This window comes from Ambystoma mexicanum, chromosome 2q (genome assembly GCF_040938575.1).
Source record: "Ambystoma mexicanum isolate Mex_15411 chromosome 2q, UKY_AmexF1_1, whole genome shotgun sequence".
NCBI classification, from domain to species: domain Eukaryota; kingdom Metazoa; phylum Chordata; class Amphibia; order Caudata; family Ambystomatidae; genus Ambystoma; species Ambystoma mexicanum.
The window spans coordinates 1193856343-1193883903 of NC_090924.1; positions in this window are offsets into that span (position 1 = coordinate 1193856343).

Below are 27561 nucleotides of genomic sequence, written 5' to 3' on the forward strand. Positions count from 1 at the left end.
GAAACAAATATAGTGGAATGAGGGTTTTGGACATGATGTATGGGAGGGGAGGAAGGGATGGAAGTCTCATTGTAAAGTTTTTCTTGCTAGGGAGGGTTTGGTGATAGGTGGCTGGGACATGGAGAGGGGGGAACAGGTACATGTGGGACAGTGATATTTAAACTTTTCTTTAATGCGGTCCTCAACAAGCTGTTTTAGAAGATTGACATTTTTCATGAACATATCCATTTTTAGTTAAGTTTGTTTCAGAGGATCTTCTAATGTCTCTCTTGGTATATTATACTTATTGTCTGTATGGTGTGTTAAAAAAATATATATGTTAAGTACACATAAATTAATGGTTATTGATTGGCTTATATAGAGAAATGTTGTGTCTACCATTAGTATCACTGTCTTCACTCATTTCATCTCGCGTGAAATGTTCTTCCAGCCTTTCCAAAGTACTGGACATTTCTGTGTAAAAAAAAAATATATATATTAGTTTTAGTGTACTTAATACAGAAGATGTATAACTATATAAAATAAATGTAGTGTACTTACTAGCTTCTTACAAACTGTTGGTGTTACTTCTGTGTAGGTATGCTCTTGCTTTTTGCTGTGCAGTTTCTGTGAGATAATTCTGTTGGAGGCATATATATATTTTTTTTCTGGTATATTCCATTATATTGCAAATGCTATTTCAGTGGATGGTTGGTGTCTTACATATATGGTTTCCACACTTTATTTATCATTAAATGTAATGTATTTATGTGGTGTGTTTTTGAACATGTTTGGTGTTTTTATTGTATGATACAATAATGTAAGCTACCCCCTGAATTTTTGCAGTCTTGATGGTGACCACGTCCGCCCGTGGACATGCGCACAGTCTGCGGGCATCAAAATCACTTGCGGGGGCAGGGAGTTCAGTATTTTCTATGTTATATGTATGTAAGCTAAGGGAGTCTTAGTAAACATTCATGACATTTACATTATCTATATCTATATTCAGTGAAAAAAACATTGTTAAAGGGACGTTATGGTGCCAAGTAAAACCAAAAAATCACTTGAAATTCGCAAGTTATGGTAAACTCAGCAACCATACCTCGCACCACCACCATGCACTGCTAAGATTAACACTCAGGACATCAAAGATGACATCACAAATGCCATTGATGACATCACTGATGACATCACATATGCATTTACTTTTCATGAAAAGTCTGTACAAGGGATTCTTAAAGTAATGTTTATAAAAAAGTGTGAACGATTATTGGAATAAATATCATGAGGTATGTAGTGCATTAAATAATGCATTTATACGAATACCATTCTATTATCACGTTCTTTCCAGTATACTAAGCTACTCATGTAGAAATGTAGGCATTGTGTGTAACATGCATGATGGATGTACAATATTATTAATCTTAGCATGTTGAATAGTAAAATGGTAAATGCTTTTTATTACAGTTTTGTCTACTGCGCAACATTTAATAGCTATTTAATTAAACCCAATTACTACATAATTGCATTATTTGAAACAAAACACAAATAACAACAACACATACAAATATGAGCATATACAGGGAAAATGAAGTAAACAACAGTATTACCAGCCAATCTTCATAGCCCAACAGATTAACTTTATACACAGAAATTATCGCTCTGCTTCAAAGCTACTACTTCGTTATGTATAACTATCATACAATGTGACTCGACCTTTGTGATGTCATCTTTGATGTCCTGAGTGTTAGTCTTAGCAGTGCACGGTGGTGGTGAGAGTTATGGTTGCTGTGTTTACCATATATATTTATGTCAAAAGTCAGACGGCAAACAAACACCATTATGGCGTGCAGCACTCCCGTGTGTAATCCTCAATATTCAAAAAGGCCAAAAATTCAAAGGTTTAGTTATTTAAAAAAATGGCATCACAATGCCAGCAGAGTGCAAGCAATCTAATGCATGTTGCCACTGTTGTGTGGCTTGTTCACAGTAACTCCACCTTCACCAAAACCTACTTTAAAACAACCAAATAGTGAAAAGTGAAAAGGTGACTCACATCCAACCAAACAGTTTCAGCCATTTTGGCTTGGGCTGACTTATTGTGTTACCTAAAAAGTCCCAGAGCGTTTACTAATGGCCATGACCTGTCAGACACTTCAATGTCCATATAGATTAAATTTTTCTTGTAGTTGATACGAGACAACATTATTTTGACCATCCAAATACATTGTTGACAGTTTACTGTAACCTAATTACTCTGACCATACTCGTTATATAAGCTTGGGTTTAAGATGTAATAGACATTTATAATTTTTCAATTTTTGAATTTAGTCTTGAAAGCACATGTATGCCAGTTCCCACGCAACGACACTCAAAATTAATCCACACGAAGTGTGTTCTCCCATCTCTCAAAGTTTGGGAATTATGGCATGTGTCTCTACTTACAATGACATTCTGGTATAATGTCAGCATGAACTCTAGCTCGGACTGTGTCTCCCATGCTTATTGGCTTAGTGTTGTAAACATTGGACAGCAAAAATGTGGAACACACAAATGTTTCTACATGTACACACTGGCAGGTGTACAATAGTGTCTCAAACTAGAATATCCTAGAATAGAGAGATTTACCATATAACTATATGACCAGTGGATGTCCATCTCATTTCAACACCTACTATTTGTCTATTTAAAATTGACATGCTATTACCACTATGGTGTCTTGAGCCGGTATAGGGTTTACCACTGTCTGCTGCAATGCTACTTTTTCCTCACGTGAGATGGTTGACTTACATGCCCTTTCAAGACCTGCTGATACAGCATTCGTATCATAGTCCAACAAATAACGCGCATAATGCGTTCAAAACACCTACTACAACCTCATTTTCATCATTCCACAAATAAAGTGCATATTGCATTTGCTCATATGGTGCCAATCTCTATATATTTGTATATTTTACTCATGTCACTGACATATATCACGCAATTTATTCTCGAACATGCAGAATACATAGTGCATTCACACTCTATTTTTAGGTTTATGTACATTCTCCTATCATGTATGCATAATATTTTTGAGCAAATACTAGTGCATAGTACATTTTAGCTCCATTTTTGGCAAATGAAATGCACATCATGTTGATGCTTCATACAACTCCTAATCAGGCAAGCTAAGTGCATAGTGCATGCAAACTTATTGTTAGGCAAATATGTTGTTTCATACAACTCCCTTTCGGGCAAGTAAAGTGCATAGTGCATTAGAGCTTATTGTTGGGCAGATATGGCACACTATGTATGCAATGGAGTTGGATTTCAACCATAGTCTATTACCTATATGAACAGTGCAGTAATCTGCCATTAGTCTACACCATTACTTTTGTACACATATCTACAAAATTAGTTACAACAATGCTCACTTTTTTTTACTGTTTGGCTTGGTAAGAGTGCAATAGTCCATAAATCCTATCCTTTCCCCAGATGAGGGCAGGAAAAGTCAAGAAGAAGGAGAAGAAAGACAAAGAACAATAGATAAAAAATATACATAGTGCGTGAGAATCAGTGACTCGAAAAATGGGAGGGCGACATGAGATGCCCCCCATCCATTTGAGGTGGGGGAGAGGGCGTACCCTCTTCATTATATAAGTCGCTGGTGTCTTAGGGTGCCCCCCACGCCCCACCAACAACTAGATTTTCTTTCCCAGGGTGGGCAAGACTTACTGCCCCATGCTTGGGGGGGGCTGTGCCAAGATTTCTGGCAGCCTCTCCCCCCTGCCCCAAGTGGATGGGGTCATCTCATGTAGCCCTCCCTGGGAGCAGATAGGGGCAGAGATCTACCCCCAAGGAGGGCTACATGAGGTGCCCCCATCCACTTGGCGTGAGGGCAGAGGGCCACCCCCCTTTTCATTCCATAAGTTCACTGGTGGTTTAGTGTCCCTCCACCCCCACCCAAAACACCCTTTTGTTTTATTTTGTTGCCCCTTTCCTAGGGGCACATATAATAATAATACAAAATGCAAAGTAATTACTTCAAAGTAAATTACATCAAAGTCATTTGTTTCAGCAAAATGACAAGGAACTGTCATAATATGCATAATATGCACATGTCCTACATGCCCTTTATATGTATTAAAACGTATATTGAAATCAGGTTTGACTTTCATATGAGGTTGTTGTATGCAAACGAGGTGTTTAGCTCTTTTACAGTTCGTACATATATGGAATTTACATCTCCTAACAACCAACATCAGAGTTAGTTGTGAATGTTATGTTAAGTTAATAGCTATCTTAGTGTACATATATGAATTGTTCAAATAGCACATGTAGATGTAGAATTTGTACATAAAGCATAGATGTCATCTGATAATGCTTTGCACTCCGCCTTTACGTATGAATGCTCACATTGATGTCCAATTTAAGTTTAATGTGCCTTTTTAATATGTATGAGAGGTGTATGTGACTTTTCCAAGAAGTACTTGTGTGTAATCTATAACTCCTCAAAAACCTACATTAAAGTATGCTCTGACTTTCCTGTCAGTTTTCAAAAAAATATAAATTGATAAATTGCGTAATCTACAAACTGTGACAATCATACGCCTCTTCGTACAGTTCATATGAACAATGTATTACATCCCCTGAAAACTAACATCAAAATCAGCCTTGGCTTCGATGTGTTTTCAGATGTAAACTGCATAATGTACCAACTGTGAAACTCATAATCCTCTTGGTAAGGTTCATGTGAAAAGTGTAAATGTATGACATGACATTTTAGTCAGCTGTGACTAGCCGTTGGTGTGAGCTTTTAGATGTTAATTGTGTATTGTATGAACTGTAAAACTCATACACTCTGTATACAGCTTGTATGAAAGATGTGCATTCATTCCAGACATGCACCATATATAGAAACATCCTAAATCACGAATATGTCAAAACTGGCAGAATCAGTTTTCAAAATGATTTTTCAGTGCACCAAATCAAGATGAAATCTAGGCACATGCAAAAATTGGTTTGGTGAAACTCAAAGGGGCGAATATTTAGATATTTGAGCCCAACAAAAAGGTTTTTCTATTTAAAACCCCATGTTATCTCCTCAAAGCGTGTTCAAAGTAAGCCATCTTTAAACTATGAAGCAGTTAATTTACAATTATGAACTTTTACATGCGGCTAGCTTGAAATATTACAGTAATTTGTCTGCATGCAAGGGTTCAAATGTTATTGTGAAAAATGTATTTTCTGAAACTCCATAGGAACTTCATCTTAACCTTAACTATGCCTTTGGGCTACATATTCTAAATTAATGCACAGATGCTTCATATTTTGAAAACTAACTGAAAATGCATGATCCCAGCATTGTCCTTGCCCTTGTGTCACCAGGCATTGAAAAACCACCACATTGGGTTTGCTGTTCTGTGTGTTTCCCTTTTGCAGGGGCACGAGAAGTAGACCCAGACCCCATCACCTATACTTGACCCTTGCCTGAACTTAACTTGCAGCGTGCCTGGAGTACCAAGGGCCTGTATGACTGACGCCTGCATTGTATGTGAAAGGGTAGAAATATTCTGATTCAATGCCTTAACCACTGCTCAGGATAGGAAGTTAATTACAAAAGACAAACAATTGCCTGGTCTAAATCATTTTTTTATCCTTCTTTGGGGTGCTTCACTCACTTGTACTCAGTGGGAATGTATTATATAGGTGTGACCCCACCAATATTCTCGTGGGCTATTGGACAAATATCCAAATAATCCAGATGGACGAAAAAAGAGCTCAGACACAAGCCCTGCCAACTGAATCAAAACAAGCGTTCTACGTGTGAAGCAAATCATCAATTCTGAAAAGTGCTGAATAATACTTAACATTTTAATCAACATCTACCAACTTAGAACTCAACCATTACAGAGTCATAGACACAATTACTAACCTTGTGGATCCACAACAGAATGTAGTACTTTCCACATGTGTGTTTAAATCAAACCAAAAACGTTGTAATTATGATATGATATCATATGGTAGTTATAACACACCTATGCACAAGGGTTTCAAGGCGCAACGAGGCAAGGAAGGGGGAACAGAGGGAGGACAGAGACAGCGATTCTACTAGTAGTGGTGTACATGCGATCAAAACAATAACAAGAAGTGTGGCCAATAAGTGGCAGGTGCAAGGGTAAGTGCACACAGCAGGTTCTCAACAGTGCGGCTAGGGGGGACTGTAGGGTTATAGATACAAACCCAAGTACAAGGGTGTGCAACTAGGTAGGCAGGGACATGGTCCCAAAATCAGAGGGTAGCCAGGTGACCAGTGCTGTATCAGACAGGAAATGAGCAAGGTAGAGGAAACGAGAAGGCAGAAGCAAAGAGGAAGGTCTTGAGGTGCTTCCGGTACTGGAGATGGTTCTGCTCAAGTTTCAGAGAGGCAGGGAGACTGTTCCAGAGGGAGGCCCCAGCCGAAGAAAGAGATCCACCACCAACTTGTTGCTTAGAGAAGCGACTGACCTTGAGGGAGTTGGAAGTGGAGGAGCGAAGAGCTCGAATAGGAAGGTATTTATGAAGAGAGAGTTGGAGGTATTGAGGACCCAGGCCCCAGCAGGCCTTGTGGACCATGCAGAGGGTCTTGAACTTAATCCGTACAGCCACTGGGAGCCAATGCCGAGATTTCAGTGCTGGACAATACGATCCCTGGGCTTGAGGCCAAGGACAAGTTTCGCAGTCCTGTTCTGGAAGAGTTGCAGAGTGCGGGCGGAGAGTAGAAGCAGGCAGATTTAGAAAGAGGCTGTTGCAGTAGTCCAGCCTAGAGAGAACCAGAGCTCTAGAGACAATGAACTTCTGGGGAAGGAGAGGAAATGAAGAATACCTCTGAGGAGGTGCAGTTGGTAGTTTGACTTCTTAGCAACATCAGAGCAGTGGTCGAAGTGAGCGGGAGCGGTTGAGAGCAGTACTCCTCTACTTTTTTTCAATTAAGTTTTATGGTTCCTATACTTTTATTTTAGGAAGAAACCATTACGGAATGGTTTCGTTTTAAATTAAAGTGTAGGAAGAAGTTGAAACTGACACTTCAGTGCACTGCACTGAATGTTCCTTTGTACAGCAGGCACATGTGTTTCAGTGTTTGTGTGTGAGAGCAGGGCATGGTGATGTGGGGAGCTGGGTCAGGCCCGCAGGGCACATAGTCCTGCTACTTCTTTTCACACACTTCGACCATTGTATCAGAGATGTGAGGAGAAAATGAGAGTGTGGAGTGGAAGATGACACTGAGGTTCTTAGCCTCACAATGCGGGAGCAGGAAGAAGGCAAAGGGAGGCCGGCCAGAGAGTGACAGGAAAGGAGGGTGTAGGTGTACCAATGAGGAGAACCTCAATCTTACTGGCATTAAGGCAAAGATCATTGGTGGCACACCACTCATGTATAGCAGACAGACAGTCAGAAATGAGAGAAGGAGAAGAGGTGGCAGAGGGGAGCCTGAAAACAAGATGAGTGTCATCCGCATAGCACTGAAAGTTGGATCAGAGAGCGGCAATGCAGTGGGCCAGAGGTGCCAGGTATTGGCTGCAAAGCAAGGGAGAGAGGTTAGACCCCTCGGGAAAACCATAGGTAGAGAGTGAGATAGAGGAAAGGAAGGACCCAAGTTGGACCTTGGAGGGTCAATCAGAGAGGAACAAGGTCAGCCAGGCCAGTACCTGATCGGTGACACCCAGGTCATCACAGAGATTATTGAGCAGGATGGCATGATTGACCGTGTCAAAGGCAGAAAAGAGATTGAGTATGATGAGGACAGAGATTAGAATCAAGGTTGGAGAGCAGGTCTTCACAGATGTTCAGGAGAGCAGTTTCCGTGCTTCTGGCAGCTCTGAAGCCAGCCTGATGGTCATGGAGGCAACCAACAGATTCAGTGTGAAGATTAAGCTGGGATATGGCCAGCTTTTCCAGGAGTTTGACCAGGAAAGGCTTGATGGCGGTCGGGCAAGAGTTAGCCAGGCAGGAGGCGTTGGCTGAGGGTTTCTTGGGAAGAGGGTACACAAGAGAGTGCTTCAGGGGGAAGGGAAGGCTCCAGTGGCGAAAGAGTGGTTGCAGAAGTCAGCCAGAGCAGGAGCGTGGGTGCCAATGTGGTTCTTGATGGTTTTGGAAGAACAGGGAAGAAACTGTTTTGACAAGACTTTCATAGATCAGACTTGCCTAGAAACTTTGTCAGGGGTGAACAGAGGAAAGGAAGAGAAAGAGGGAGGAGAGGTAGATGTGGCCATAGTGGGGCCTGGATGTAGAGGATAGAGTAGGGGGAGGAGGAAGAGAGGACGAGAGGGTGGACAGGATGTTTTAGAGATGAAATGAGAAGCCAGGGCAGTGCAGAGGGCCAGGGAGGGGACATGAGAGGTAGAGACTGCAACAGGATTGCAACCGCTCCTTGCAGATTTTAAAGAGTTTGTCCGAGTTGTTAGATGCCGCAGGGATGCAGGCTTGGATGTGGGCTCTCTTCTTAGTGTGGACAGAGAGCCGGTATTGCCTTTGAAGCAGGCGGCAGGCCAGTTTGTCAGAGGATGTGCAAGAAGCTAGCCATTTCCTCTCAGCCACCCTGCACTTGCATTTAAGGGTGACGAGGTCAGAGTGATACCAGGAGTTGCACTTGGCTTTGGGCTTCAAGCGGATCCTCATGACAGGGACAAGACCATCAAGAGTATCAGAGATAGAAGAGTGCAGCATGGAAAGGGCTGAGTCAGGATGCGAATCAGCCAGAGGAGGAGGAGGGGGAGAGAAAGTGGTGATGAAAGCCTCAACTGACACACGCTTCATGGGTCGTATGACCGAGAATGCAGGCGACAGTGCTGGAGCTGGCTTGGCCTGAGGGATATCACTATCTTCAAATATGGAACCACAAGTCAGAGAAGAAAAAAAAAAAGAAATCAGCAAGACACACTAGAAGTAATCATTTGAAACGTTGCATCACACCTAGTGCCCTGCCACTTTCATTGCCATGCTGTGAACACTACATCATCCCTTTCCACAGCACCAATGCAACACACAAACTGCCAATGTTAGAGAAAAATGCCAATCAGTAAGAGAGCATAGAAGACCCTCAAACTATATGATAGGAACACAATCATGGAAAACACAAAATTAGACAGACCCAGCATCAAAGTACCCCTCCGACTTCGAGGAGGGTGCATGCGTAACACAGATGTGGATCTTCAATGTACTGGATAAACTGGCAACCCTGAAGCATTCGAATCCATGTTACAGAAAACATGCCACCAGCTGGTACACAACGGAAAACATCACTCTCTAAAAAAGTCATCAGAGGCTGGCTGGCAAAATCCTTGTACACACCTGTTTCTTAGAACAATGAACTAGTGCGTGAGCTTTCGCTACAATTCGGCTCTGACATTACACACATAGAAAAGCAACGTCCTCAAGGGTCGTCTAGTTTTCATTGGCTAAGTCATCAACACTAATCCCAGAAAGAGCGGGTCATAAAAGAAGTACCACCATCTCTATAAGTCCTGAAAGTCTAAAGCTTCCTTGACAAGAACAATTACAGTGGGATGCTCATTTTGAAGACAGCAACACTTAACAAAGTTGACAGCACAGAGTCTGGAGTGGCATTCTTTGACATTAAGGACGTATTGTAGTTATTGCCAATCCCCTGTGTTCTTGGTGCTGTTCTCCCACCTTCCAGCACACATTTGAAAAGTCGCACACAGTGATATAGCACAGCCGGAGATCCCACCCGCACCCCACCCCAACTGGTTGATGGTAATCACAGGAGAGGGGAAAGCCAGTGGGTGTTAGGCATGTTTACCACTCTATTGTGGTTATCTCCAGTGTGGTCAATTTGATAATGGTCATCATTGGTGTACCTTGAAAGAGTGGTTAATACCAACTCCTAACTTAATTTAAAGTTGAAGATGTGGTGGTCAGGGTGGTGATATTTAATAAGTAAAACTCCAATGAACGAGGGGTGCTGGTGGGTAGGGTGTTGCAGAAGCGTAAGGTGCTACCATTAATGTCTTCACTAGCCATGGCTCCCTTTACACGATAGACAGCAGTCTTTTCTTGGCCCTACTATGGAAGAAGAGCAGTAGGGGTCATCCGTTCATAAAGTCAGTGTTCATGGAAAAACAAAATGGCGCATGCAGAATTCTGTAGCAGTTTTTCAAACCAACATGATTACTATTAACTGTACAACATATTCGGTTGTTGTAACACCCTATACTGGGGTGCTAAATACTTTTGTTAGGGTGTTGTAGCCCTATAAGTGGAGACGGCATCTTCAAATCACAAAATAATAGGAGCATTAATTACCATTAGTAAATGCTAAACCGGTTGTTAAAGCTTAACGGCGGTCCCCACCGCCGATTCAAGGAGGGATCTGCTATCAGTTCATACCATACCATCATGCCTAAATGCGTTCATGGCAAAACAAGGTCAAACCAAGTTAAAGCACGCAATACATGACTCGTTTCTGATCATTACAGTGAAGGCACATCAAAACTGCATATTTGTATGCTGTTTCTGTTTTTTTGTTAAAAATCAATGCATTCTATAACTATGCCATACCTGTAAATAGCGGTTACAATTCAAGTAATTACTGGTTTTGAAAACATTGCTTGTTACCGAATCAATAACGATTGGACGAGTAAATTTATTGAAGAACTGAGTCTACCACTGCACAATTTTGCCACTAGATGGTAGTCTTTGACAAGAAATGTGGAATACTTGTCGATCCACGTATATAGCACGCCACTTTTAGGATGTGCATATGGAAAACTCAAACTCTAACGCTTTATTTCAACAGTAAGCTAGAACATATTCCGAGGACATCATTCATATGTCTCCTGCGCTGCAAACATTATAGAGTTATGGTCTTATTCTGAAATGTGTTCTATAGGTACCAAATGCGTTTTTGTTTTACAAGTATAGGCTTAGGATATTAACTCGTAATGATCGATGTTCAACTGCCATTAATTATATCGCACACGGATCACTATTAGCTCTTACATGTGTGTAGCATATAGTCTGCTTTACACAAGTGATGCGCCCCTTTTCATTTAATTAAATGTTGTGTTATGGCTTGGCATATAAACCTTTCACCAAGAATAAATAAGCTTCCTCGCAACTCATTCAAACATCATTGTGAAGTCAAGTACATCAATAGAACACAAGCTAATCGGTGCTATAATCAGGGCAACCTTGCTGCCTGCCGTGACAGCGAGAGCAAGAGAGCTCAGAAGAAATAAAAGAAAGATCCAGCTGCCCCAAATCCACGGCATTTTTCACCTGCGGAGTGATCAGGGCACCTATACAACTAAGTCTCTGGGTGCACGACCCCTCTTTTCGGATCTTTCACGGTCATCTACAGAGGCCAAGAGGGGAGTCTATATTGCCTGCACATGGGAAAGGCTAAACCTTAATTTGCATAAGGTTGAAATGGTTTTAATTTTTCAAAGCAAGTACATTCGGAAGTATATGTTTTTGTTCACCAGCAATCACTTTTTTAATGAGTTGCCATGGTCACATTTTTTAAAAGCTTTATACCGAGGTACCTAGTAAAAGGGAAACTGAAGACAGATGTAAGGATATCATTTGAGCTTGGAGCCAAACATGAATCTAGGGCAGAATAGGTACTTCATCCAGATGAGGCACTCTGTGGGTCTGCAAAGGGGCCCGGGCACGTTTCCACAGTCCAGCAATGCACATATGTTCACGCGCTGCACACACCCATTAAAAAAAGAAACAGGGAAATTATGGAGGGCAGTGCTCAGAAAATGTCTCACGCCAGTGTGTAGCTGCATTGACATGAGTGAGCACAATTTAAAATGAGTGTGTACTGTTACAGATGTCTCCCTCCATGAGTTTAGGGCTGTGGGTGGAGATCAGATAAGAGGTTGGGCCCCTGCCACATGTTGCTGGTGCGAGCATTAACACAGCCCAGGAATACAGCCATCATATAGCAAGGCGGGAGAGAATATCCTCTGCATTCACAAATGGATCAATCATGAATTTATCGCAGAGCACTTCTTCGCAGACATATATTCCATAGGCAGGAAAGCAATGATCAATTTGTAATCAATAACTTAATCTTCTATGCTTCTCAGGAGCCTCCCTACTTCATACTCCAATTTTAAATCCAGAGGACCCTGGCCAGCGTGCAACGGAAACTTGCCCCGTGCAGGCACCGGCCGGGCAGTTGGGAGTATGCTCCCGGCACAACGAATCCTAGGAATACTATCTGTGTATTCTATTATAAACGCGGTTGACTACAAATAATAGTTATTCTCTTTCTAGCACAAAGAGATCATACCAAAAAAAGCGCATTGAAATCTGAGACAATAAGCATGTGTTTACGCTATTTACATAACATATTTGTAAGGAGGCTTCCTGGAAGCCTGAGAGTGGAGAGTGGACATAGTCTTTGGTAGATGCTATGGCTAAGCCTGGTTATTGTTGGCCAAGCACACAGTTACTCTTAGGGTGTTGATGAACGATGCCACACGTTGCCATGATAATCTACCCGGCTTTCATTTGTATTCTTGCTTCCTTTTTCAATCTCTCTCTTCTTTCCACTGCCTGTTTCCCTTCCTCCTTAAAACACGCTGTCATTCTTCCCATAATCAAAAAACCTTTTCTTGACGCATCTACCCCAGCTAATTGCCCTATATTTCTAAAATCCTTGAACGGATAGTATGCACTAAAGTCTGTACGTATCTTGATCATCACTCTCTGCGTTTTCTCTTCCAGTCTGGGTTTCATCTGTATCATTTCACCAAACCTGCTCTTCTCAGTGGCACTAAACCTCTGCTCGTCATGCCAGTCTGCAATCCTAATTCTACTTGAGCTGGCAGCTGCTTTCGAAATCGCGGAGCACAACTTTCGTCTCTCCGCTCTCTCGCTACTCTGGGTTTTTCAGATTCGGAACTCTGATGTTTTAAATCCTACATCTCCAATTGGGCATTTTCTCTCACTTGTGCTTGGAAGTTCCCTAACACTTAACCCCTGCAATATGGGGTTCCGTAAGGCTCTGTTGTTGGTCCTCTTCGTTTCTCGCTTCACACATCCTATCTTTCTGGTATCGTTCCTTCTTGTCCCTCCTGCTCACCCTTGATTTCTCAGCGACTCCTGCCCTCACCACTTTTTTGTAGTATCCTGCTATCTGCGGACGCCTCTAGAAACCGCTTGTGAAAAGGCCTTGACTAGAAAAGAGTTGTTTCTTTGGGCTTCTGTTAAATCCAGACGTGTGATTGGTTCGCCCGTACAATCCTTTCAGGGCTTAGGGTGGGATGGACCACCAAGTGTCTCATCAACCTCCCCAAAACCCTGAGGTTCCCCGTCTGTACTTTCTTTGAATCTGGGCGTTATTGCTCTCTCAATTACCCCTTGAGCTATCTTATGACCTTGATGAACTTGAAATGGGTCCTTTCCGTGATTTTCTTGAAACACCTTGAAATCACCTCAAACGTTTGGCTCTATCACCCAAGCGAAAACATCAATCTCAAATCTCCATGCTAAATCCAACTTGGGTGCTGGTCTGATATATGTCCCAGCGTGTGGAACCAATATCAAGTTAGTGTGTATTAGTCTTCTTTCTCCTGGAGGAATGACCTCACTCCTGCTACTACAGATGTCAAATACAACACAATAGAGCCTGTATTGGCTACTGAGAGGTCTGATCCTCTGGTGCTTAGTTTCTCAAATTGTAGGGTTCCCCAACTTGTATCAGTAGAGCCACATCCCACCCCATACACCATATGTGAAGGCATCATGAAGTTCGACACAGACAACAGAATTCAAGTTCAAATAAAAGAATATGTAGTAACTTAAATGTCAGGATGTTGAAAGCTTATCTTGCCCTATGCTAAGGTGGGATTTCCCTATCGGAACAACACTAAGGAAAGTCTGAGTCAAAGAGATCAACTTAAAAGTCTGGATCTGTTCAAAAACCTATATTGGCTCTCACAACTACAAGGAACCAATATGTAGGGACATCAAAGTCAAAAGAAACTGTGTCTAACTTAAAGTTGTTTCTCGCTCACAGATTCTATTCAGCTCCCCTTCCCCAAGTATAAGAAAGTTCATGAAAAAGTCTCAAAGTTCCCCTTTCTCCAGTTCAAAGTAATGTAGTTCAGCACCACTCCTTGGGGTTCCCTTATGTGTTCCCTTATCCAAGTTTCAATGACCACAATCCAAAACAAAGGGGTCTTCAGACTTCAGCCCCAAGACAAGAAGTGTAATTCTGTAGGTCTCAGGGTTTCTTCCCAAAGACTTTCAACAACCTTGAGGACACTTGTTTTAATCTCTTCAAAAGTCTACAACAAAAACCAGCAAGTCAAGTGGACCCTTCTCTGACTTGCCTTGCCATCTCCTCTGCAGTGATTTCAGTGGGTTTGTTTCATAGTGCTCTTAGCTTTCACCATCCAAGGCTCTCTGGTCTATGTGCAGTTGTCACACCACATGTTCCATCCATCACAAGTCGCGCAACCAGCACCCCAGGGCTCCTTGGCACCCACCCCCATTCATTGCGTTATTTAAAGTCTATACTTAACTCAGAGTTCAATGCTCTCGTAAGTGGTTTAATTAAGTTTAGTATTCAATGTGTGACTGTTCGCTTTAATGTTAAATGGTGCTTTAATTCGATCTTCAATGTTTGCTGGTTTTGTCTCAGTGCGCTATTCATCTCGACTTTTAAATGTTAACTTTGTCCAGTTTCATTATGCATTGGATTTCACAAAGTTAACTTTTCATTTAGTTCGGTATTCAATATGTGCTTTTTCATTCATTCACATTGGCCGTCACTCACATGTGGTCCTTGCATGCCTTTCCGACACTCGCATGCCATCTCGGCTTTCACCTGGTGGATCCCATGACTTCCTTCCACCTCCTGAAACCGGGACCAGCCACAGTAATGAGCTCTGTTTACTCGCTGTGTGTTACCTGCTTCACACCGGCACCTATGCTGCTTGGTTTCGGACATGGACATGATCCTTTTCATTCCGGGCTTCCTGGCAGATTCTGCTGCATATGTTCCAGTTCAGAGGCTCCCGGGCATGTGGGCAATACGAGGTCCACTTACATAGGGTCCTGCAAGTCCTCTGGGACTTCTGCCAGTGTCCTGGTCTCATCTCCTGCACCACCACGGCAGTCTCCTCTAACGGGTCTCCTGCTGCTCCACCAGTTGCTTAAACAGTGTGTTTAACCATCTCTCTCTCTCTGTCCTGCTGGGCCGATCTCCCTTTATAAACCTGCAACCCCTTGACAGGCTGCAGGTGTGGACCTGTTATTAGTTGTGCCTGAACACAAGTACAAGGACATGCTTGAGCCCCACAGTTATTGTCAGGCATCTTCTTCGTGCCAGTACCAAAGTGGTGTAAAGGGTAATATTCGTTCCTCTTAGGTCTATCTTATTCGTCTCAGTATTGTCAACTTTTATATAGAAAGAGTAGTGGGGAACTGGCACATAATAGCCCACAAAGGTTGGGGAAGGGTTAGGATGGTTGTCAGTAGGGAGAGGGGGATACCACGTCTCGTCCGACGGCACCCCACTCAAAGTCTCCAAGGGCCCTCAACTCAGGTAATCCTCCCTCGCTTGTCCACCCCCAGGGTTAGGATCCAAAAGCACTAACCTTTACATGGCCACCTGCGCAGAGGATCCATGCGAATAGGAGTGAAAACACCCTCTGGTTTCTCACAATGTCCCCAGGAGTGAATGCCCAAGTGGTTTTGTGGTGAAGAGGGATGGCTGCAGGTACCTTGGCAGGGCAGGCAGCTGATAAACACATTAGAGCTTTGCATGGCAAGGGACAAACCCCAGGACTGCAGAGTGCACTGCTCAGTAAACCATAGTTGTCAGGTTTCACAGTTCCATGCAGGATTATTTGACAAAGTACTTAGTTTATTCTGCAATGGATGCTTAGGCGAGCAGGCAAGGAGGTTTGATAGGCCATGCTCAGGCCTCTCTAGATGGCATGCCTCAGAGGTGTCCCAGCCAGTGCCTTGGACATCTAGGTGGTGCTAAACCAGCCATTGTGCACCTGTCTCTGATGCAGTGTGCCAGCAACATTACTCTGCAGAGTTCCTCACAGGGGACCCAGACTACTCAGGAGGGCAAAGTTCAAAGGCACAGAGGGCAGGGAACTGGGTGACCAAAGGCACTACCCCACCCTTTGTTGCCGCTGAGTAGTCCATAGCTGTCAAATTACCTTTTTCCATACGGGACACCTCAAGATTGTCCAGTTAGTTTAGTTTCGCACACTGCATATTCATGCTCTCTAAGAAGTTGATTAAGGGTGAAATGTTGTGGATGGGAGCCAGGTGTGTACTTTGTGCAGGTCGGTTCATGGCACTCAGGGAAGTACTGTTTATGGTGACATTGGTGGCAGGGATGTGTTCACTGTGTTGAGTGTATTTATGTGTGTTGGCCTGAGGTGAGCGGGTCCAGTTACATGGGCATGAGGGAGATATGGAGATGGGAGGCTGGTAAATCATTGGTTGCGGTGGTTGCATTGCTAGCAGTGGTGTTGTGGGCTGTGATATTGTTACTGTGTGGGGTGTTTGTCGGTCCATTTCCCTGAGGTGAGCATGTCCAGCTTCACGGGTGCAGAGCGACACATGGAGATGGGAGTTTGATGAGTCATTGCTTGAAGTTGTTGCATGGAACTACTCAGTGGGGCACACAGTGGTGGTGTTCAAGGCGGGATGCTGTCACTATGTAGGGTGTTTTTCAGTGTGTTGGCCTGAGGGGAGCAGGTCCAGCTTCATTGGTGTTAGGAAAGATTTCATATTTGAATGTAATTTTCCCTCCATGTGGCAACCCCCAAACTTTTTGCTGCTGTTTTACACCCTGATCTAACATTTGCCAGAGAAGCGCAGCCCTCAGCCGCACTCCTCTGGCTTTCGCTCAATTCTTATGGAGAAACTGACATGCCCTTAAAACAGTACTGGGAGACTTAGTTTCCCTTAGTCCTTTCCTCATGTTGCAGATTTTGAGCAACATGTAACAAGAGTGCAATGTAACTTATTTTACCACACTCTTGGGTCTCTAGTCATTCCAAAGGCCCTAGAAACTCTCACTGGACTTGTTATGAACTGTGCAGGTGAGTCAGGAACAGGACTGGTGGCAGCTATCGTTTATTTTATGTTTTGAACCCTTTTTTTGCCATGTTATCCGTGCTTACCGCGTATGGCACAAATAGGTGGCCTGGCTCCAAAATGGCCATGCCATGCTGTTCTTTGTCCTGTCCTTTGGCCATCCTGCCCCTTCACCTTCCCCAGGTCGAGCCGACCCGAGTCAGTCCTTATTTGGTCAAAGCTTTCGCGGGCTTCTGCATGCCTTGTGTGTGTGCCTCCAGGATGTGGGCTGGGATGTCTGTTCTCAATACACATCCTGGGTGCCAGAGAGTCTGGAGTGTCCTGAATGCCTGGGACCACCGTGGTCCGTGATTGGTCCACGTATGCAGTGAGTGTTTCTGAGCAGATCTCCCATTGGGTCCTCTCCGTTCGGCGTGAAGGGAACTTTGGATAAGAGGAGGCCAAAAACACCACTACCATGTCGATCTCCTGAGTTCACACCGAACAAGGGATAAGGAGCCAAGTATCCTGCAACAAGAAGCCGAGTCGAGGAACCGCTGGTGACCCGCTGGAAGGTTTGGCACCCTGAGACCGCTGTCGTCCTGCGAGACCCCTCTGCATCTGACCGTCCTAGAAGGTCTGCCAAGGAGCTTCGACCCATTGGAGTAGTGGGACGAACTATTCTTGGCACCTTCATCAAACCCTGCAAGTAAGCCTCTTCGGAAGTGTCCCTGGGCCAACCAGTGAGCTGACCAGCTTACACAGGATGTTTGCTCTGTCACCACCACCGTTTCGGGGAAGCCCTCGAAACCTGGCCTACTGCTAGCTCTGTGTCCACGGCACCCTCACACCGAATTTCGTACACTTGGCATTCCCAGGTCTGAAGTGAGATGAGTGCGCCCGGACCAGAGTAAATGCGGTTGCCATGTTACCCTGCTGTGGTAATGACCTGTGCACGTTCACTACATTTGTGACCTCCTCTATCCTGAATCCTGCTACCGTGGAATCTACACGGTGTTGAGACGTCCTGATTGTCGCATCCGAACCTGCCAGCAGCGTTAACTGAACTGGCGAAGTCTGGGTCTGCCTACGTCAGGGACCAGTGAGTAGTCCATACCCCAACCGGTGGCCCCTAGCGCAGGAACCCATTTCTGTTCTACCGCTGTTGCGAAATAGCGGATCCATCCCGCACTCCAACCCTGCCTCTGCCCGGAAGTGGAGGTCTTGCTTGAGTAGTAGGCACTTGTTCTTCATCGCCTCATCTACCTTCCTGAATTGTCAGAGACCCTTGAAGAGACCCTATTTTGTCCATTGGCACAAGCGTGTGCATGTACTATTGAGCATAAGGCTCCTCTCTTCGTAGGGTTTGGACTGCCTCCTAGTTAGGTGTATTTCTGATGTCGAACTGGGTCTAACGATTACTTGCACTGCCTATTTTCCTCCCCATCTAGGTGGTCTACATATTTCATGCTTCTAACTCTTTAGACCCCTCGATCTTGTATATATATATTGTATTGATTGTGATGTGTTGGTTTACTTTAGTATTATTGTGATTTTATTGTGATTCTTTGCTATGGACGGTGTTACAAAGGCCTTGTAATAAATGTGTATATATTTTTAATATAACACCTGTCTGGAGTAATTTCTAAGTGTCCTTGCTCTGTGTGCTCATTGAGGTCTTTCAGTCACCCTCACCCCTCTTGAGACTTAGGGCCTCATTACACGAACGGCGGTGGACCAAGGTGCTGTTAGCACCTTGGTCCATGCCGGTAAAATAGCGGCACCGCCTTTTTGGAAAGGGGAATTACCGCCCTATTCCAAGGTTGGTCAGCCGGTAATTCCCCCTTCCCCCATTGCCCTTCCCCATTCCCATTTTTGCCCCATAGGGCATAATGGGAATGGGGAAGTTGCTAATTACGGCACCGCAAATTGCGGTACCGGAATTAGCTCCCTGGTCCCTTTGCGGGTTGGTTTTTAATGCCTGCAAAAAGCAGGCGTTAAAGTCTCCAACCCACAAAGGGACCTCGTAGTAAGGCGGTAAGGGTTAACGGTCACCGGTACCATTAATGGTGATCGTTAACCCTTACCGCCGTCCGTGTAATGAGGCCCTTAGTCTTGACCGCCGCCATTGCTACCCTGATTGGTCTGGCTTGTCCAGAGGTTACCCTGTTCCAAGAAACTAGGCTGACCTTCTGAACCTCTGCCCCTCCACGTCAGAGTTCAGAAATCCATTTTAACAATTGGTGTGGAGGGAGACATGGATATGGGTCGCTGACAAGTCAATGCTTGCAGTTGTTGCAAGGCACTCAGGGGGTACACAGTGGTGGTAGGCTGGGCTGGGATGCTGTCACTGTGTGGGGTGTTTTTCAGTGCGTTAGTCTGAGGTGAGCAGGTCCAGCTGCATGGGTGCAGAGGGAGACATGAAGATGGGAGGCTGGAGAGTCATTGCTTGCAGTTGTTGCATGTCACGCAGGGGGCACACCGTGGTGGTGTTGTGTGCGAGGATTCTGTCACTGTGTGATGTTTTTCATTGTGTTGGCCTGATGTGAGCAGGTCCAGCTGCATGGGTGCAGAGGGGGACATGGAGATGGGAGGCTAGTGAGTCATTGCTTGCAGTTGTTGCACAGCACACAGAGAGGCACAGGGAACAGTGTCATTAGGGTCAGGGGTGTGCTACCTGCTCTGACCTTGTGTTTTACCTTCTCATGAGGCATTCTGCTGTGGGTGATGGTTGCAGCTATACAAGGACACAGTGCTCTGTAATGCCTGCATGCCACACTTTGGCATTCTAGGCTGGTTTGGTTTGAAGACCTACAGAGAAGTGTATTTCAACATGACTTTGGACAGCTGGAGAAGACTCTCAAGGGAAAAAGAGCTGAGGTGAGATGGACATCTTTCTTGAACTGAACCTACACTTTTCTCAGGCTGTATGACTATTTATATGTACATCTGTTTTATAAGCTGTATAGCCTTGATTTATCAGTGAAAGACACCACGGATGTTGATTCACTCTGTGTGCCCCACAGGGGCTGTTATTCAGGTGACATAGGTTTGCAAAACCTGATTGCATGCATCCTGTCCCTGTGTCATTTGGCCCGCCAAAGGAATAGGTAGTGCCTGTGGCTGAAGGCGATGTTCCTCCTGAAGCTCTACTGGTATACCACATCATGTGGCAACATTGTACAGGACTCAAGATGCCACTATGATCTTGCATATTACTGGTGGGGCAAATAGCAATATGCCGCCAGAGTGGTCAAGGGAGTGGAAGCATGACTTGAGTACCCTGAATGTGTACTCCACTATGCCCCTAGTGGCTATGTGTGCTGTGGTATACCTTACTTCAGCTGGGGTGGCAGGATATCTGAATGGCATAAGCAGGAATGTTGAAAGCGGGTAAGCACTGTACCCTGCAAATGTGGAAATGGTTGTTGTTAGCATCGATTGTCAGGGTCTGTTATTCTGTGTGTCATGTGACTGCTTGCATGTGCGTGATAGTTGTTACTCGCCGATGAGCCAGGTGTTGCCAAAGGTTCCTGATGACAGGGCCTGGTATAGTGTAGGGACATCATTTAGGGGTCGCCAGAGGTCACAACTGCGTCTCCCTTGTGACCTCTAAAAAGAAATGTCTTTTTTTAATTATCTTTTTTTTTGTAATTCAACTCCTAGGGCTGTAGCCAGCACCATGTGGCTCTTTACTTTGGGAGTGGCTGGCTTTTTTTTTATTCAGGCCCCTTAAAAAAAAAGAAAAATAAGAACAGGGGGCGCACAGGTGTACACATTGAGCAGTGACCATGTGTCTTTCTGGAATTCTATACAATAATTGCTAGACTCATTAAAGGTTTATTATTATTTTTTGTTTTATTGTGTTATAGTTCAAAAGAACTTTCCACACATAAAGAAAAAAAACAGAACAGAGAAATAGCAAAACCAACATATACATTAAATTCATCATTACAGATATAAGAATAAAACAGAAGTAAACACAGGCTTGGAACCATATGTACAATAGGATGACAAAGAAGGTGACAGCTACATCAGCATTACCAAAGCAGAACCCTATTCATTTACATTCTCAAGGTCCATTAACTATTTAACTTTAGCTTCATATTTACATAAACAATCTTTTGCCACTTTCCAGATCTGAGTAATGGCAATGGTCAAATAGTTACTCCTCCCAGAGCGACAGCGCAACCAAAGGTTTTCGCTTTGAATGTCAATGTATTCACGGTCCAATTTAGCAAAGTATTTATCATAGGTAGATCTCATTGAATTGCAACAAATAAGAACATGTCTCACTGTTTCCACCATGTCCTTGTCCACACATAGTGTACATATCCTTTTTTTCAATTGGTAGATCCATCCAAGTTCCACAAACCCCCAGGGCGGTTAAGTCTAATATGCATGAAGATTCTCCGATTAGTCTCTGAAGGCATAAGTAAGAAATATCTTTGCGGTTCTTTGTATATAAATGGCATCATTGAAAAGGTATGTAGGGAACTTAAGGAGGAAATATGATCAAGACTGGTCGCCCAGTCTCACTTTTCAATGGCATTTTTCACAGATTTTAACACTACACCTTCACCATGTTCCCACCTAGGCGTCCAACAGATTTTTTCAAACAATTGCACATGTTTTTCTTTACATTTTTTAAGAGCCTCCATCTTACCCTCCTCCAGACCTTCCCTAAAGATATATAGAAGGGTTCCCGGGTGGGCAAATTTAATTTTCACATACAATTTAGCCCTATTATGGTCAACGTAGGTGGCCAGAGAGATAAACCCCCCTTCCAACTGAACTGCCTGCACAGGGGTATAGCTGGACAAACCAAGCAATCTGCACCATATGATCCCTTCCGTAACATCAGCCCAATCAGACCAATCGAGAATGATGTCTCCAAAGCATACACAAACATGGCCACCAACTTTTGTTTATAGATGTTAATAATTCCAAGAAAACTATACCCAGCTGTTTTTTTTAGAGAAAGACATAACTGTTGTGAGTGTGGCCATAATTTTTGCTCTTTTATTCTGTTGTGCCAATTTGTTAATTTTACCTTTGTCACCACACAACTCATGGCCCAGATATCTATAGGAATTTACTTTCCTTATCACACCCAGCGAGCAAGGAATTCCAGACTTTTACAACTATTCAGGCCCACAGCCATAAACTGAGTTTTCCTAAGATTGACTGTAAGACCATTGGTGTTGGCATATTCGCAGATGGCACTAGCGCTATTACAGATGCCCCTTAAGGTATTATCAAAGATTACAATATCATCTGCATAGCAGATCCAGCCAATTTTGTGTGAACCCATTCTTGGGAAGGCATTCATCTTTGCTTTGAATATTCCACCAAAGTCGGCCTTGAATAGATTGTATAGTGTAGGTGCCAATGTACAACCCCGTCTTACCCCTTTTGCGATAATGAAAGACTGGGACAAGGCACCCTCAATATCTATCCGAATCCTGGCCTTACTTTCATTGTATATCATTTTACAGACATGCAGAAGGCGGTATGGCATACCAAGAGACTCAAGTTTTGCCCACAGCCTCTTACGCTCAACTGAGTCAAAAGCTGATGAAAAATCAACAAATAGCATATAAAGAGGCAGCCTATTCTTACCCTTAGCCTGTTCAATGAGGGTATTGACTATAAAGATATTGGGCCTCATTACGAGTTTTAGTACCATGGCTGCCTCCAAACCAGGCTTCATTACTGGGTTCCTGCAATGGGGACTTACTGGGTCATTCTGACATAGGAGGACCCGGTACTTTCTCCTTGCAGAAACCATTCCCCATTCCCATTTGAGCCCCCATAGGGCTCAATGGGAATGGGGTGGGAGGTAATAATGGGCACATCACAAGTGGCCCGTTATTACCTCCCTCTTCCCCTCGTGGGACCCGGAAAAGACGTCTGGTTTTACCAGACCTCTGTTCCGGGTCCCGCAAAGGGAACCTCGTAATCGGTGCTCCCGTAATGAAGAGTGCCGGTACCGTACCGGCACCCTTCATTACGGGAGTGCCACCCTTGTAATGAGGACCATTGTCTTTGGTAGAACACCCTTTATGAAAACCAGTTTGTGCCTTATCTAGGATATTATTACTGTCAATCCATTTCATGATTTCTCAAAGGATTAATGTACAGAAAATCTTACTAGACACGTCGGTAAGAGCAAGTAGCCTATAGTTCTCAGGTAGACTCCAACGTCTAGACTTAAAGGCGGGAATAATATGTGATATCTTCCAGGAAATAGGCATAACACCAGTATCAATGATTTTCTGGAAGATGATCCCTAAGACATTAGACCAGACCTCAGGGTTATCCTTTACAATAACATTACAGAGGCCGTCAGGCCCTGGGGCTCTTGATACTTTAAGATTCTTAATTATCATTAGAATATCTTCCCTTAGTATAGTCAGAGTATGGATAGATTTCTTAACCAGAATTGTTGTATCACACGTAAATGTATCTGCAAGATACATGACCCACGTATGGCTATCAATGGGAACGGCTAGCTCAGAATTCCCAGCTTCACTAAGAGATCTAAAGCTAGCCCAAAATGTCCTAGTATTACCATCCAGGAGAAGGCAAACCATATACTGCCAGTTGATGTTATTCTCAGATATCAAATATCTTCTTATCTCATTACGGTAGAAGTTTCTAATCCTTCTCTTCTCTTTATACAGCATCCCAGGACATATACCACTCAAGTCACAGATTTGCAGCTTTCTTCGCCTCTCCCTTTTCATATCTCTTATTCCCCTATCATATACTCTTGTTCTATTGAGACTATTCGTATAGGGTCTAAGCTTACCTACAGAGGGCATTATATCATATAAGTGCTTTGATAGCCAGGAATGTATATTATCTGCAGAGCACATAATCAGATGATCAACATTAATATTATGGCACAATTCTGTTGCCTTTGCTAAGTTAGCATCAGACCAACGGATCCTATTGCCTTGGCCCGAGATAGTGATCCCCCTAGTTGCATCAACATCGACAGACCAGTTGGTACAACTAGCCGTACATTGTAGCAGGGAATGGTCACTAAATTCATTTTCATAGATCTGGAAACCAGTGATATGATCATAAAGCTTGTCACTCATACAAATGAAGTCAAGCATAGATGAATATCGACCATTAGTCCAGGTAGTACAGGTATCTTTACGGTAAAAGCCACTATCATTCAGCACCATTATATCCATCTCCTTGATAAATATGGACCACCTCTCAGCTTTTGTCAGATCTCCTATATCGTATAGCAAGATATTGTTATTGAGATCACCACCCAATACTATGTTGATTGAACCATCAACAGTACATTTATCAAGCAAACACTCATAAATACTCTGTTGGATAACAGCCGTAAATACATCACCTGGGGGGGTCATATATATTGATCAACATGATGTGCATCCCATTATGCATGTACATCTCCACAATGAGTACATTTGCATTAGCAGGGACCAGTTCACAATTATAAGCATGTATACAGTTAGATACCAAAGTTATCAGGCCCCCAAATGGCCTACCCTGATCACCTTTACTTGACAAATTGTAAAATGACGTGAAACCATCAAACACAGCCTCCTGCAAGAGCCATGTTTCCTGTAGGAGGACAATTTGGGCATTGCAGAAGAGATCATATGAACCAAATTCTACAAATATATGACTGTGTCCTCTCGTATTCCAGGATATTAAAGTGGTATCAGCTCGTTGTTTATTGTGGCCCAGAGAAGCAATGAAATCGCGTAGACATTCCCCGACATGGTTCAACAAACATAAAATCCCCACTTTTGAGTATTCTCAAGGGGAGTTTTCCATTTAGTATCTCAAGTAGTTTACCTCGGTTAATCAGCTTTTTAGTTTTCTTAGTGCGGCCTGAGATTGAGAACTGCTTTTTTGGCATATACATCGACCTCGGATGTATTACAGGAGAATCTGTTAGAGAGTTTGAAGAAAGTTGCACAGGTAATTCCTTAGCCACTTCAGAAAATGTGACCTTAGGTTTCTTTTTTGACACCTTGTGCACAACAGATTTGTCATTACTACCATCCATGCTATCACTAGATGAGTCAGTAGTATCAAATGTACTATCCACATGTATACTAACTGACTCTTCTGAAGGCATGTTGTTATGAGCATTAGAAACCTTGGGTTTTGGCTTATCTGAGCCAATCAGCCAGGTGGTAAGATTCCCACCTTTCATAGCGCATTTTTTTGCCTTCCTGACAGCTCGCTTTCTAGCTCTTTTAGACATGGATTTCATCACAACTGGCACCTGCTTATCAGCATTTTCAGGCACTACTGCAACCTTATCTAATTTCTTTACCATATTTTGTCACCTCCTCCCCTCTCTCTTAGACAAATGACATCCATCCGTACTCTCACATTCACTGCCAGCAAGAATCTCAACCAAAATGGATTCAAAATTTTCAGTTAACAATACAGGTGTCTCCATTTTAGCAGGCACATTGACCACAGAGATCTCCCCCCCCCCCATCTCAGGAGTAGGCCCTAGTTTAGCCATTACCTTAAGTGCATCTGCATTATTTCTAACCTGGGAAGTAATGGTATAGCACAATCATAGCAGAATTTTCAAAACAAAACTGGTAGTGGTATTATGAGTCTCCAGATCTTTTAGTTTAGCCTCAAAATTACATTTCCCACAATCAATGTTAACATCTAAAGATGCATTTTCTTGTGATTCTGAGTTAGCCAAACTGTTCACTAGGCCCGTAAGTTGAGGGGAGCAAGAAAGTCTGTCAGTAATGGCAATAGGAGGAGTACTTGAGATGGTTCCTTCCAAAACTGAGATAGCTGGAACAATGGCTACCATTTCCGGCATAGGGCTATGATTGTTCCGCCTCTCCAGCTCAGTGATTTGGCCTTCAAGGCTATAGCACAGATTCAATAAAGAATTATCATTATCAAATTCCAGCGAGGTGCATGCCACATCATTAACAGATGTTGCTGCCTCCACTGGTACAGAGTGTATCTGTGCAATAGCCGTTTGATCACCAATGAAATCAGTGATCTTCTTATCTTTAATAACCACAGTTTGAGTGCTGGTTTCGGCCTTATCCACATCTTTACTATAATTTCTGCTTTTTTTCCAGCCTTGAGTTTACTTCTCAATTTCATGGTAACACAGTAAAACACCTATATAAATAGGTTTTAAATGGGGTTGTAAGTGACTTCAATCCAGCAATCCAACTAAGTCAATGCCTAGTCTGGGATGCCCAATGGAAGCCCTTATTAATATATTTTTATGTCAAATTCTTTGAATCTGGATGATAAACCCTTATATAACGCCCCTTTCTTTGAATCCCCCTGACCTCACTGAGCCAAGAAGTAAGTTTGTTTTGCAAATTAAAAGATTTATTGGAGGAATAAAACAATATATATCACACTTTTATGAATACATTAATATTTGATAGCACACTTATGAATATAATAGTGATCAACAATGGATAATATTACAATAGCACAATTCTTTAATCACTTAGGAGTTGGTATAGAAAGAATAAGGTAGCCGAGAATCCTTTGTATGGTTTCAAGGAAATGCAACATGGGTAAGAATGCAACACAGACATAAACTTGATATGAATTCAATCAGAAGAGAATATGATCACTTTTTCCCATGTGACTACTTACTCCACCCCTATGCAATATGGAGAGATGGAAAGGAGAGCACACAGATTTCCAGAATACAATTAAATGCAGTTCAGTTCCAGTTCCCCCCAGCAAGCTTAGAGAAAACCATTATCATTTTATATAGGCAATATATTTTTTAATGTGATTGCCATGAGGTGAAAAATATGCTAAAAATGATTTTAATTCACTAAAAGAGATTCTGGGTAGGTGATAGTTACTTTAGATTAGTTCAGGTCAACACTAGCAATGATTCATGAATGATTATCAGGTTGAAAACGAATTTCAGCAGTTGCAAGCAAAAGACAGCAATTTTGACAGGTGGTGGAATGGAGCTAATTTTTCAATTCGCGGCACTTTTTCCGCGTGCGTATATCGCAATTATGGAAAAACTATAAGGAGTTGGAATGTTGTTTTAGGTTTGTTGGAAAGCTGATGATCTTAGCTTTAAAATTTCACTTCTAGGAGGTGCGGTTCAAAAGATACAGACGTTTTTGTGGAGGTAGATTTTCAGAATGACAGATGGCGCTTTTACAGATTTGAAATGACAGAATGGACACACAATTTCTATGCAGTTCTGGTCAGGTTAAAATGGTTTAAATGAGATTATTTTAGCTAAGAGATTGGTTCTGCACAGTTCTGGGCTGAATACTCACTCGTAGTTTTGCACTGGAAGGGAAATGTGCCTTGTCACCGATCTAGTCAGGGTTGGACTTCACTCGGCACCGGACGGTCTCAGGCCCACTAGGTTCTGCTCACAGCACGCTCTCTGCTCTACTATCGGCACCGCACAGTGGTCTGGTCTGGGTCAGACGGGTTCTGGATACAGCTCTGCTTTCTGGGTCTGGTTCTGGCACAGGGTTCAAGCCAGAAGCAAAACAG